We start from the raw sequence: 13,295 nt of genomic DNA on the forward strand, positions 1-13,295 counted from the left end.
TGCTTCTCTAAAAGTTGAGATGTTTAGGGAGATAAAGTGGGAAAGATGGAGAGGAATAGATAAAGAGATATGGAGGAATAAGGAGAAGGGGCGATAAAGAGATATATAGATGGTGAATGAGAGAGAAAGATATAAGGAGATATAGAAAGAGGGTGATAGGGATAGAGGGATAAATAGGTTATAAAATAAGTAGAGAGAGCTAAAGTAGAGATGGAGATAGGGAGAGGTAGCAAGAGGAAGACAAAAATCATGAGATATGTTCCTAAATTTTACAATTAGAGTCCTTTCTCATTGGACAAATAAGGAAGATATTTGTAATGGTGCCTAGTAATCATGTATTACATAAATACATGCAAAACATAGAACAATGTATTTTTCTATTTGATTTTCTACCTCTTCAGTGTACCCATTGCACATCAATGTAGTATTGCTAGTTTTTTATTCATGTTATGCATGGAAAAAGCATACAGTAAGGGTCACATCAAAGTTTTCATTGGTAAGGAGAAACCCAAAAAATTACCGACCATATTACATGGGCCTAAGGAAAGCTTTATGCTTGACCAAAGGCAAGGCACCTGCAGCTAAAAGTCAGGATGATCGAACTGGAGTGAGCAATGACTTTACAAAAAACACTTTGAAAAATTGTTAAGAAAATCTATCAACCTGCAATAAGATTGTATTAAAACTAAAATTATACAGATCCATATTATTAAAGCTTAAAATACTTGTCAGTATTAAGTGTTCAAAAAAGCACACACTGGACACCTCTTGGAATGTTTAGGGCCTCCATAACCTTTGCTACAATAAGAAAGAAATCCAAATAATATTAAATCTTTGCTGAAACTCCAATTCAAAAGGATGTATAGTTATGTTATAATAATCAAATACTAACAGTCAAAAACGCAAAGCTGAAATGGATATGTCGCTAGTTTTTCTCCATTCATTCAGAAAACAAGCTTGATACTAAAATGTAAGTGTTTTCTCTTTAAATTATATCATGCTGATCACAAATACTAATCACAAATTAGTTATCCAAAAGGGTGCAATAATGATAGAGGAGCCAAATACTAAAAGATGTAATGAAGAGTTGCAATTCTTCAAATGATATTAAAAAGGCATCAATAACCAGTCTAAGGACATTATTCAGATAGAAGATTACTTTATATTCTATACAGACATAAGTGGTAGTAATCCACTAGACATTAGAAAGCCAGATCCCATGAGTACAATGATTAAGATCAGGAATAACGACATATATATCACATAACTAACAAGAGTTACATCAGAAATTGCAACAATACAGATCACCCATCATTGGGTCATCACCATTACAAAGATATTATATCAGAAAGAGATCAAATAAATATCCAATGTCTTTACAAACCAAACAGAATCAATCATATCACATTTCAATAAGGTAGATATCAGAAATAGTGAATAACTTCAGAACAGTATGGTACATATCACTTTTAAATTATGATAAATCTGTAACAGTGATTACTTGGTCTTGCAAATTGCTCTATAGAAATTCTAATGATACTTATTGCAGATTAGTAATCAACATTAGATCTTCAGGATCTATGACATTAGGTCATTTAGTTGACTATCACTATACTTCCAACTTCAATATATATAATCCTTGTTTAGTCTTTGATATTGATTGGATTGGGAATTTTCACAAAGTCATTTCCATCATTATTGGAAGTATTTTTGGTTATCAAAGTTTGATTGAAGATATCAAAACTACTTAAAAAGACATTTGCATATTGTTCGTCTATATTCTTTACCAAAGATCAGTTGCATCTCTCTAGCAGTGAATTAACGAATATATCAGAAGCATGGGTGATATTACTTGTACATAACATCAAGATACATGCACAATTGCATTGATATATCTACCCCGAAAAAATATTGTTATTAATACCTAACATTTATTTGTGGCAAAATAAAGAATTGAGTTAAGTAATAATAGAAAGAAGTTTATTGTGATTTAAAATATAAGGATTTAGTCACAGACCCTTAGGAGTCATATAAGGGAACATCAAACATTAGCTCTAACCTCAAATAAGGGATTATTAACAAGCTGAAAGTTATGCTTGTTTCTAAAGTCAAATCTCTCTTCTTCCAAACTTTCCTTATTTGATTTCTCTGGACAATGTTTCAGGTCATAGGTCTTAGCTAGGTTGTCCACTTTATCATTTCTTCCTTTGTCTTTTGGTTCCTTGAAGTGTTTTGTTCCTACACCTTGATTTTCTATTTTTTATGTTTTCATGAACATCTATCAACTTATCATTTTTTCGCTTATATCAATCCAAGGACCTATGATATATAGCTGTTGATCTATTCTTGCTTACTGTCTTGTAACCTCATCCTTAAAGGACTTCAATGCTATATGTTGAGATTTTTGACAAGGTAAATGTGAGTGAAGTTCTTGAAGCAATATTTGAATCACAATACTTAGTCTGAACAATCTCTCCTATTTAATTTTCTTCAACTTCTCTCTTTCTTGTGAAGCTATCGTCTTGGCATGCCTAGATATCATAGAGCTCTTTCAACATCTTCAACACGATCCCTTAATTTCCCTAGTTCTTCGCTTGCCATAGTTTCATCAAAACATTTTCTCACCTACTTGTTCCTATCCTTCACTATCACATCTCTTTGTCTATCTTCCTCGAGGTGATTAAATTTGACACAAAATGTGTTTTTTGATTGACTGACATTAGAAATATTACTCTTCTCATGCACAAACACTGACATGCTAGTCAATGTCATGTACTTTTTAAAAGGTGAAGGATAATTTTGATCAACATCCTTATCTCCAAGAAGCTTCACATAATATGAATTATGACCCCTAGATTCAATCCCTACTATGTCATCCTCAATGTATGATGTTGAGATGTAGTAAGAACAATCTCATAATCATCATCAATCCATGTACTCATTTCATTTGTGACAGAAGGAGGACTCAAAAAATTAATTGCTTCTATTTCTTCCAAGTGTCAAAAACTATTTTCTCTCCTTGTATATTGTTACCACTATTTTTGGTGGTCTATTAAGGTTAGATTCTGAAAATCTTCCTCCCATTCACTTCCTAACTTGGTTTTTTCTCGTTCTTCCTTTTTCATGTGAGGCTTCAATTTTTCCTCTTTCTTGGTTTAAATGCTGTGGTTGTTGTATGGAGACAAGTAACTTTAGGATTTAAATTCTCCAGCTCTAGCTCATGGAAACCCTTTGCTTCTACATATGCACGAATCGGTCTTTTGTACATGGCACTATGCATTGGAGTGGCAGTTAGATTTGTACTTTTTACACCACTTACCAATATTTGGCATGAGTAAATTTGTCTTGTTTGCCCAAAAGTGTTGACTCCTCAATGATAATCTATAGCATAGCTTTAATTTTAATCAAATGAATGGGAACAAGTAGCTGGAACATTTGAGAACTACCAACTGCTCTAACTCAAATGTGCCCAACTTCACACACAGGTCAGCTAGTAATGTTCTTATTGCAGTTGCACCATTGAATGTAGCAATCATCATAGACATCTTTAAGATATCATTCATCCTTGACAGCTTCCAAGAAGTTCTCCAAATTGGCACAGAAATTCCTTTTGTCTAGTCCTCTCACAAATCATGGGCTCGCCACCACTTCTCAACAAGTGAAGAGACATTTAGAGGAGCAATCATTTCATGAAAAAGGTCATTTGTAGATACATATGAATTGAACTAACTTGACTTATTATCTGCTATGTCTACATATATTTACCATCAAATAATAGGAATGTCTAAATTCACTTGGAATCTAGGAGAAACTCAATGACCAAAGGTTTTCCATGACAATGAAGCCAATAAAACCACCCATTTATCCTCATCGCTGCCCGCATCAGAATTCACTTGAATAAGGTATGCCTTACCCTTACCAAGAGACCTATGTCTGGTTTCCAATTTTCTTTGCAATGAAAAAAAAGATTCGTTCTTATTAACTCATTACTTGATTCTTTTCCTAAGTTAGGAGATGTGACTTTAGGCTGATTAGGAGCCTTCACATCTGATTCATCATCTAATTTTTGATTCTTGAAGTTCTTATTGTATTTCTCAGAAGGAGGTGTGACTTCAACATCAAGAGCATGGTAGAAAATTGTATTGCCTTCTCTTCTATAGGCTTGAGTGCCAAGAAAGATTCTTATTTATGAACCCACAGCCTGGCTGATATTTCTTTGGTTCCATTGAAAATTGGTATATTATTTTTTCAAGGAATCTTTATACTCAATTAGTTGTAAGCTTTGTCTAGCTTGTCAAAGCATGAAGCCTTAGATGCATAGGACAATAGTCTAAACATAGGACAAAATAGAGAAATATTTAGTGTCTTATTGAGCTTCACTTTGTTTCGAGAATAGTTTAATATTCTCTACTAAATAGGGCCAACCACATGAAGGTGGAAGCTCATTTGGCCCCACCCCCCTCCCCCTAACATCACTCTACATTCCCCATTAACATCTAACATTCATTCATTCTTTCAACCATTAATAAAATGTAACATTCAATCAATATCACATGATAACATTCATTAACACATTAGATTCATTAACATGAACATTCATCAATATTTTGCATTAACACATAATTCATGAACATTCATTAGCACATAATTAAATTCATTGAGACATAAAATTCAGTCATTATCAATTAAGGTATGTAGATGACAATCATTTCTTTTTTTTATTTCTATTTCTTTTTTCTATGTAAGCTCTAAGAGGAGCATTAGTGTCATCATCAATTCCCCCCTCATCAGTTCTTCTGTTCTCTGTTCTTGATGATCTCAAATTCCTATGTTGTTGCAAAGGGGGGTCCTCTACAATAACAAATAAAAGAGTTAATTTAAAAATAATTTATTATAATTGTTACAAGTATTTAATTATTTTAAATAACATAATTGTGGCACTCTTTACCTGATCTGACCACATCATTTTGTCTGGACTCAATGTCAACACGATCATGAACATCGACCCCTCGATCCTCTACAACTGCTATACAAAATGTTACGTTAATCCAAACACCAATTGCAATTACATATAAATTTTTTAATAGAAAATGTATACCTCCACCACTAGGATGCACATCATGCAAACCTTCAGCATCCACAGATTATGTAGAAGGATTGTTAGGCTGCATTCCAACATCCTATTCATTGTTATCATTGCTTGCTTAAAACAGATATACTCACTTTATATTAGAACTTAACATCAAATAGACTAATTGGTAAAGTATTCAATTTGAACTAAATTTCATTTAGCTTATTTACCTATGGCTCAGATGCATCATTATTAGAACCTTCCACATTGATTTTAGCTCGGAGCCATTCAGCCACGACTCTATAGCCTTGTTGGAAGCCAATTCTCTTATCCTCTTCTGTGAGGCATCTCTTGAACTCTAAGCCCTGCATTTTTGCATGGTATGGTGAATTTTACTTGCATTGTTTCATCAACCAACAGAGGATAGTTAAAATATCAATAGGAAATGGTAAATAGTTAGCAAGGTTTCCAACCCTTGTTACACCTTATTTTGGTCATGTTGGAGATGTTCTAAACTGTCTTTGGTCTTTGGGAGTCTTAGAGGATCCAATTTCACTCTTGGTTGGGTGTGTAGAATAAAGGTCAAGTGCTGCAATCTGCCTTGTCACTGGTAATAGCAAGTTTGCCTTAGACCTGATTTGTTTTGGGTTGTGTTGATGTTTTTTTTGGTTTCCATTTATGTTAGAGGGTTGGAGTTGTCCAAAAAACTTGGTGTCAAGGTTGGGTGTATGAGGCCTTGAATGGTACAAGGGAGAAGTAACTAGTATGCAACCTTATGTGATGAGTTGGGTCCATGAATTAAAGGAGCAGACGTTGTAACAGCAAATTAGTTCCTTGTTTGAAGGTGAATCAGGCCTTGAATGTTCTTGTGGAGAATAGAGGATTGGGGTGATAACTTGAATTTCTTAGTTGTTCCAAGGTGCTAGGAGTTTGTTGGTGCTTGGTGTAGGAGCACCTAGGCTAACCTCTACTAGTTAGTCAATTTTGGCTTGTACTTGACTCTAGCCAAGTCAAGAAGTTAGTGTAATTTGGTTGAGGACCTTATAAGGTCTTGTTTTATGTTGGCTAGGTGAATATGTCACTAAGACTAAGGTCACACAAATAGCCTTTGTTAGTTGTTATTTAAATTCTTAATGTTAGGAGTTAGGGAGATCGAGTCATTAATATGTCTTAGGCCTAAGAATGGTTAATGGTTATTGAATTAATATTATGATCATGAATGATCTTGGATCCTCAAAATATGTGAGGATAAGAAGCCTATAAAATAGGATTAAGGCATCTATCAAAGTTGCCAAGTGTTGTAAGAATGTTGTCATAACAACATTTTGCACTTATTGCAAATATTCCATGCAACATGGATAGCCTTGGATTCCTTTGATTGTGGGAGGTTATATTTGACCAAATAGGCCCTAGAATGGTGGAGAAGACACCTAATGGAGTGACGTCTTGAATCTCCAAGGATTGGTTGCATATTGTAAAAAGTTTGAGTTAATGAAGTGGCTGGAAAACTCTATTTTTGAAGTGATATTTCAGTTTTTGAAGGAATAGTCATACTTGAAGCCTAAAACATGTTGATACAGTGGTTGAGAGGTGTTCTATAGTCATTTGAAGAATTTTTCATGTTATGTGTTAAGGGTTTGGATGAAATCTTGAATATGATAAACCTAAGAGCCAAGAACCTTCCCAAATTAGTAAAATGGGATGGAATATGAATGAATTCAATGTGAAGAAGGTCCCTAGAATGAAGTTTGAACTTTGTGATGTTTTAGTGGATTTGGCACTTAGATCCATCTAAGTGAAAGTGAGAAAGAGAACCAAAATTAAGTTGTGGATCATCCAAGGTGGAGTTTTCAAGGTGTGACTCTTGTAGTAAAGAGTGAATAGGATTTAGTTAATGGTCTAATCCTATTAGGAGATCCTATAGAAGCATAGGATACTAGGAGATAAGAGAAATCTCTTGGTGGAAGTGGAAAACTAAGCCTAGGAGTTTTATCTTACACCAGTGCTTCCAAAGTGTGTTACTCTGCATCATATATTGGTGTGGAGGAACACTGAGATCCAAGTTGAGGATTAGGAACATAGACAAGCTAGTCTATCCTAGCATTTCCCATCACATTATATAAAAAAATTGATACAATTTTTCATTTACTAATACTTACAACTCTTGCTTGAAGTTTCGAAAAACCACCAGAGCCAAGCTTGTGTGTCCCGTGCTTTTCTAGTCTTGCCTTTGTTGCCTTTGATGTGTCAGGCAATCTATGAAAAGTTTGAAATATGTTAGATAGTATAAATATAGAGCTTACTTAATACATAATTAGATTCTCAATAGTATCACATACCTTGCTATACTCTCCACTGGTGTAATATTATTTTTCTTGTCAGCTTTATACTTTCCATCCAAAATCAGAGCCTGCCACTCAGCCTCAGGAACATAGGGCGGACACTCGTACCTAGGGTTATCTCGTAAATTTTTTTGGTATTGGTCCCTAATATACTTTAAACATAAACCAGCTTTTTCAAGGAGCTTGTTTCTCTCGAATGCACAAGGTCCAAAGAGTTGGGTCATGCTCTCTATAAGATCATCCTTCGACGGTTTGCATTGGTTATTCCACCTTTTAAGTAAAAAAAAACATGTTAGACTCATAAATGAAGTGAAGCTACCTTTAATATAGTTCAAGAAATGGATGAAAAGGAAAACTATTATAGCAATGATATTAAATCAAAATAGTGGTTTGGGGTTTTAGTTAGGATATGATGTTCCACCAGGTACGCAGGGTGGGCCCGAATATTTGCAAACACTCATCACCAAGTTTTCTCCAAAAAAATCATTCCCTACAAAACAATCACGGGATCATTAGTCGATGAAGAGTGATCAAAAACTAAATTACTATTATATCACTATAGAATAATAATAACTTTAAAGTACCTAGAACTTTGGCTACTTTTAATGGAATGCCTTCATCGTCGTTGACGATCAATATGACATCCTTCACCGTTCCCATACTAGGAACATAGGAACATCCAGGAAATGATGCTGCAGCTCCTATTGCAAAAAGTTTCATAAGTTTCATAAGTCTTTATCACGAAGTATAAAAGAACAAATGATAATTGATGTTAAAAAGTTGTAAAAAAAAAACTGTTTGCTGCTGTCATAAGAGAGAAAAAGAGGGATTTGTGTACCAGCAAATGGTGCAACAGTTGATGCCTGTAAGCTGCGTGTTGCTGAATCAACAGTCAAAAAGAGATTTGTGGTTGTCTTGGATGGAGGCGGTGTCATCATAGGATTCAATTGATGTGAAGCTGAAGAATAAAATTGTTAGAGCATGCATAAATATAGAACGTGTGGACTAGCATGGACAAGATTGTTAGAGCATTAAAAAAAAGGATTGTTCGAGCATGTATTGTCAATGATTATGATCATTCCTATATATATTTAGTGGAAAACAGAAGTGGGGAATGGAACATGTGATCTACCTAAACCACCTACAACACCCTCATCATGGGAACGAGGCTCGAAATCATACAAAAAACTCTATAAAGACAACACATCCATATTCTAATTAATGCCATAAAAGAGCATAACATAAAAACCATTATTGAACTCTTGTTATAATTAAAAATTTCATTAATACTTACTTTTAAGGTTTCAGAGGTGTGCATCAATTCAGATCCCCTTTCTCTTGTTTCCTGAGTAGTAGGCTTTATGGTTGCCAAACATAAAATTTCTCTACCAATTTTCTTTAGCAACTTTTTAGTCAAACTGATCGGGTCATTGGTGTTTGCTAAATCAATATAAAAAGGGTCCTCCTCAGGGGGGGCTGCTAATCAGGGACTACAGGTTCCTTTCCCTCCCTTCGACCACTGGCCCTCTATGACAACAATACTATTAGTATTATCAAAATTACTCCAAAACAATGAAGAAAACAACATTAAAAAAATAACATTTTTCTTCTATCTAGTTTGCACAATTACAATGAGTTTTACCTGCTCTTGTTTAGATGAGCCAGGAACATCGCCAGCATCCCCTTTGGGTGGTTGCTCCATATTATGCCCTTGTGTCAAAGATCAAGTATAAAAATGTTAGCCAAAAATTTATTGACTAAATGGTATGTTGGAGTCATTGATTAGAAGTTGGTTTAATAGTATGTACCACCCCCATGATAGTAGCCTCGTTTGTATCTATGCGGTTCAAATTGTAATCAATAAGAAGCTCTTCCCCTACACGTATTGATTTTATCACACAGATGAATACACGATTTCCCTTGCATGCCTCAAATATGCAATTGGGTTGTTTTATAGTTGACCCAGGTCGTGTACTATTTATAAAACTTGCAATATTCCCTATTGCTTTTGACCTTCCATCAATGTATATAGCCACACTTTTACTTTGATTATTGTCTTGCTATTGTATATAATTTGCTGAGAGGGCATACCTACGCATAATTTTTTTATATTGAACAATATGCATCCAACTTTTGTAATCGTAACATGGTCCAACATACTCCATCAATTCAGAAACTTTGTTGTAAGACACCTTTATGCCGTCCATAGAAAATAGGCCCAAACCATGTAGTGATGATGGTGCTATGCGATATATCCTCTTGTTAACACAAAAATCAATGTTTATTGGAGGAATTTCCTTGGGTACCCAATGTTTCTGTAGATGCTGGTACCTCAAGGGCACCTCGATGTCGCCTTCTGTCTCATCATCATAAGAACATGACCCCCCTTGAGCAAGGAAAAATTTCATGCGTTTATTGAATTTCCTTCTAGTCCTTTGACCTCTAGTTAATCTCCCTATTCTAGATAAACTGCATGTCTCACTTTCCTCTTCTATTCCTATATTTCCCTCACTCGAGGAAGACACTTCTGACAAATACCTATTCACTGTTACCTGCAAATGGGAGAGATCTTAGAAGACATCAATCTTACTATTGATAAGTGTATTAAATAGACTGTTTATAACTATTTTGATTAGCAGTCTTCTACGGTTTAAGCCCTTACAAATATTGCAAGGACAATAACATTTTCCATCACCTTTTCTTTTCAAGTTAGACCACAATCTAGCGATTGTCTCCCTGTTTTGTTCTTCACTTATATTATCTGACATGATTGTTCTTTGCAGGAAGCAAAAATCGGGCTATGAAAACTTTGGTCTACAACTTTCACAAACTAAGCAAAACTGTCAAAAGTACACAAATCTTCTTAGACCTAGCTAAATACTTTAATATTTTAAAAATACTTTCTTTGACTTTATTCCTAAGACATTTAATCCAATCACCTTTTATAACATTCAGTCAATTGCTCTAGGCAAATTTCTGGATAAGATTATTTGTAAAACTTTGACCAACCACCTGAAGGTCTTATTTCAAGAGACCTTACAACATTAAGCCACTAAAAACAATTTCAAAACATATAAGCTAAAAGTCTAGTGAAAATATACATTAGATTAAAAAATATACAATTTTCATACTCGAGCACGCGGCTATATAACTCGTGCAACAACCTTCTTGCTTAGCTATAAAAGCTCTCTAGCAATCAAATCATACAAGCTACAAGGCCTAACAATAATTTCAAAACATATAAGCTAAAAGTCTAGTTAAAATATACATTAGATTAAAAAATATGCAATTTTCATATCCAAGCACGCGACTATATAACTCGTGCAACGGTCTTCTTGCTTAGTTGTAGAAGCTCTCCAGCAATCAAGTCATACAAGCTACAAGGCCTAACAACAATTTCAAAACATATAAGCTAAAAGTCTAGTTAAAATATACATTAGATTTAAAAATATGCAATTTTCATACCCGAGCACACGGCTATATAACTCGTGCAATGGCCTTCTTGCTTAGCTGTAGAAGCACTCCAACAATCAAATCATACAAGCTACAAGGCCTAACAAAAATTTCAAAACATATAAGCTAAAAGTCTAGTTAAAATATACATTAGATAAAAAAAATATACAATTTTCATACTGGCTAAGCCCGCAGCTATAACTCGTGCAACGACCTTTTGCTTAGCTGTAGAAGCTCTCCAACAATCAAATTATACAAGCTACAAGGCCTAACAACAATTTCAAAACATATAAGCTACAAGGCAAGACATATTACATGACATGGCAAAAGGAACAAAATTTACAAGCTTTAGCAAGACATATTAAACGACATCATAGTGCTAGAGAGATCACAATTATATGAGTCAAACATAGTCATGAAAAAGCACATAAATTAGTTATTATATGCAATTAAAAGATATATAGTTAGGTAGGGACATCCATAGGGCATATTGAAGAAATGAAATGGTCATATAGATTTCATATGGGATTTTGAAGATGTTAGTGTTCTAAGGCAAAGAATCCATTCATATAACCATAATGACTCTATTAAGGTTGATTCTAGTGAAAAAAGACTTGAAAATTTTGAAACTCCCGTGCAACAAGATATAACTGAAGAGATTGAGATGCACCTGGTGGAAAAGCAGGAAACTCAACCCTAACCCCAATAAAATAAAAATTTAACCCTAACAAAAAAAAACATTTTGAAGTTTGATCCCATGCCAAATCAAGAATTTTTTTAATGGTAAATAGCTGAAGTTGTGTTGTAGGCTCTTGCTGCCAAATCAAGAACCTAACATTAAACCGCACTAAACTTGAAAACCAAATGAAACAATAAACTAGATTGAACCCTAATATCACCACCAAGTCTAATTGAATGCTGAACCATGTTGAACTCTACACTTACAACTTAACCAATATGAACTTTAACCATAAATCCTGTATTGAAACTTCGCTAACTATATATGAATAATATTTTAAATAATTTACAGTATTAATTATTATCTTATCAAATGATTACATATACATCTTTATTTATTTATTTTTCCCAATAATTAATATACATCCTTATTACGTATAAACCTTACACCAAATCAAATCTCAACCCTAACACTAAACCCAATTCTATATTTTACCTAAACACTTAAAATAAAGATTAAGACAAGTAGAACCACCATATGCCAAATTGAACTTTAAAATAAATTTCAGCCTAAACCTTACAACCATCATCATCAAGCTTATCTACTATAAGGTTTAGAGTATTTGGCATTCTAAAATCTGTGATATTGCTATCAGGATTTAACTATGTGATTTTGAGTCAAACTCATTGACCCATGTTTCATGAGTAGTGATTCAACATGAATCCATCTCTCATGAGAATAAATGGAACACTTATCACTCATTGGAACAAGTATTTTTCGAAAGGTTCTAACTCATTTCATCATGAATCCCTTGATTTCAATTCCATATCCTTGATTAGTTTAGCCCAACTCTTGGTCACACCTTCACACCCTGGACAATCTCAACTACTTAGTAGGCCAAAGTTGCCCAAACTCATCTTTTCAACTTGGAGACCTAGAAATTGCCACCAAGACCATCTAAGACCAATTAAGAGCACTACCTCCATTGCTAAAGCAAAAAGAGGGTGGTTTCCATTTTCAATGTGGCAATGATGTGTAAATCTCACAACAGGTGTATTACATACATTATGATTATATTATTATTATCTAATTGATTGCAGGTTCCAAGACAAGCTTATTTCATCTTATTTTTAGGTTAGAGTTATATCTTTGACTATAATTTTTTTATTATCTAATTTGGATTTGTCAATTTAGGGCTAACTATAAGGCAAACTAGGAAAAGGAAATTACACATTGCAAAGGGGGAAAACTTGATGAAGAGGTGCGACTCTCCCTCACATGCAAGGTATAAACAAGAGAATGTTTCATTTGAAGAGTACACCCAAGGGAGATCAATTTGGGGGATAATATATTACTCTCAAAGGAAAAATCAAAACATAGTAACTCAATTAATTAAAGGTGGTGATCCTTTATTCCTTATACCAATAAAGCACAAAGGACAATTCATTCCAAGCCTGGAAGGGTGACTTATCAATCATCACTCATGGTTCCGTTGAAATAAATCCTTAATTCATCCATCAATAATTAATCCCTCAAGAAATCAAGCATCAATTAATCAACAAGATCAAGCAAAAAATCATCAAATCACATCAATCACAACTTCATCTTGGGACTACAAAAACAAATAATTCAGCAATTAAGCATCTCTCTATCAAATCAACATTCATTCAATCATCACTAAAAAATGTATCATACTAGAATTTATTACATCATCACACATCAATAATCTAATCAACAATTGCTTAAATCA

Source organism: Cupressus sempervirens, chromosome 9, assembly GCF_028749045.1.
Source record: "Cupressus sempervirens isolate cs-2001-9-10 chromosome 9, ASM2874904v1, whole genome shotgun sequence".
Classification (NCBI taxonomy): domain Eukaryota; kingdom Viridiplantae; phylum Streptophyta; class Pinopsida; order Cupressales; family Cupressaceae; genus Cupressus; species Cupressus sempervirens.